General features: G+C 38.0%; 1 protein-coding gene across 2 annotated transcripts in view; it reads left to right on the forward strand.

Annotated features, from left to right (window-relative positions):
* LOC144978722 (Na(+)/H(+) exchange regulatory cofactor NHE-RF2-like) overlaps positions 1-2,500 on the forward strand; it is a 109,444-nt gene that overhangs the window by 74,762 nt on the left and 32,182 nt on the right. The window lies entirely within an intron of this gene.

A 2,500-nucleotide genomic window follows, 5' to 3' on the forward strand; every position in this document is an offset into this window, starting at 1 on the left:
GAGGAGGGCAAGGAGGGGAGTGAGGAGATGATAAATAGAGAGATAGATAGATGGATAGATAGATGGTAAGACTGAGAGAGAGAGAGAGAGAGAGAGAAGAGAGAGAGAAGAGAGAGAGAGAAGAGAAGAGAGAGAGAGAGAGAGAGAGAGAGAGAGAGAGAGAGAGAGAGAGAGGAAGAGAGAACTGATTTACACCTTAGTGACATGTTAATAGCTTGACACGATAGATAGATCTTGATAGATTGACAGTGTTAGATTTCCCCATGTTGTAAGAATATATATTGGTATAGACCTTATCCTCTTCTACTCTAGGGAGACCGGGTGGGCGAATGGCTTAAACCATAGATTGCCCGGCCGAGTAACAATATTATTACTATCGGAGCAATAATTACCTTTAAAACAAAACAAACAAAAAAAAAAAACGCACCAAAAAAACAACAAACAAACAAACAAACAAACAAAACAAACAAAAACCCCAAAACACCCCAACAAAACCAAAGAAACAAAAAAACAAAAAAACAAAACAACAACAACAAAAGAATACAAAAAACACAAAACACACACACACACACACACACACACACACACACACACACACACACACACACACACACACACACACACAATAACGTGGCATATGATAATAAGGTAATGTAAGAGTTGAGTATGTTTAGTTTGTTCACATTCAGTGCTGTAAGAGAAAAGAGGTGAAAATGGGTGTTTAATAATGAGCCAGCCACCCGTTGTAAATAATGTGTATCCTACCTTTGTGTGTGTGTGTGTGTGTGTGTGTTATTACAGTAGTGTAAATGTCATGTAAACGGGTAAATGGTGCACACACTTTCAATTGTGTATTTATTGTGTGCATGAAAAGAAAGATAGAATGTAAGCAAGAATGCTGTGGATTGAGGTTTTGTAAACAGTCATAAAATAATGACACATATAGAGAAAGGGAAAGCGGGGATAGGGAGAGAGAGAGAGAGAGAGGGGGGGGGTATAAATTTGTATTAGGAGAGATATATGGATGGATAGATAGATAGATAGATAGATAGATAGATGAGATAGAATAGAAGAGAAACAGAGAAGAGAGAGAGAGAGAGAGAGAGAGAGAGAGAGAAGAGAGGAGAGAGAGAGAGAGAGAGAGAGAGAGAGAGAGAGAGAGAGAGAGAGAGAGAGAGAGAGAGAGAGAGAGAGAGAGAGAGAGAGAGAGTTTTTGCCAAGATGAGAGCCATTCGATCGATATTTGAAGGACGGGTTTTCTGGCCAAATTTTTAAATATGGGTTTTTACAGCAGTTATAGATAATCCCATCAAACAAGATGCCTGATGTCAACAGGAATCACACAGGTTCTCCAAAGTGAACAAATCGGGGGTTAACAATCTTACCCAAAGAAAATAAAACGAAAGTGCCTGAAGCGGGGCTCGTACCCGGGAACCTCCAGATCAAAGTCAAGTTCCTTATCCTCTCGACCACTTCGTCTCCGCTGGACCACATAGTAATAAATAATCATGAATTTACCTCGCTTTCCATCAACACACACACACACACACACACACACACACACGTACGTCGATCCTTTGACACCACAGAAGTCTACCGTAATAGTAGAACTCTGTGTTTGACACACAGCTTCATAAATTATTATCTCTCCACCAATCACCAATCTCTTTGGGATCTTGTCAGTGTTTCTCTACCCTCCCCCCCCCCCCCCCTCCCCCGCACACACACACACACACACACACACACACACACACACACACAAACACTGATTACCAAAGATTATGTCACAGATTATCCAATCACCTTTAACGTAACAGGAGGTAGGACAGAACAATGGAGAATACAGGACGACAGAACATAGAGAAGTAGTCTGTGGGACAGAAGATCTCAACAACCGGTCTTTGACAAATCACATTTCATATAAAAAAAAAAAAAAAATTCACCAGAAATTTATTTAACTTTCAGTCAGATCCGTATCGATCAAGGCAATACTGAGACTTAATATTATAAGGTTGTTAAATCGATCGATTGAATTTCTATCCCAATTTTGAGGCTTATGTATTCTATTCGATTATTCATAGTAATATTATTATTGTTGTTATTATTATTATTATTATTATTATTATTATTATTATTATTATTATTATTATTATTATTATTATTATTATTATTATTATTATTATTTAGTGAGTTATGTTCACTCCTATAAAGAATCAAGTTCTTTAAAAAAAAATTATTTTTTTTTTGGGGGGGGGGGTCTTTTTGTTGATGTGTGATTTGTCCTCCTTATAGTATAGACAGAACGAAATTGACGTCACTAAGCGCTTTATTGGCTTTATATATGGGGGGGGGGGGGGGTCTTTTTGTTGATGTGTGATTTGTCCTCCTTATAGTATAGACAGAACGAAATTGACGTCACTAAGCGCTTTGTTATTGTTCTATAGACAGCCATTTTGGTGATGCCCTCTCACTAAATTATACCAATCAGGCTATAAGCGTT

This window comes from Berghia stephanieae, chromosome 8, assembly GCF_034508935.2.
Source record: "Berghia stephanieae isolate SIO BIC M18660-M18661 chromosome 8, UCSD_Bste_1.3, whole genome shotgun sequence".
In the NCBI taxonomy this organism is placed as follows: Eukaryota; Metazoa; Mollusca; class Gastropoda; order Nudibranchia; family Aeolidiidae; genus Berghia; species Berghia stephanieae.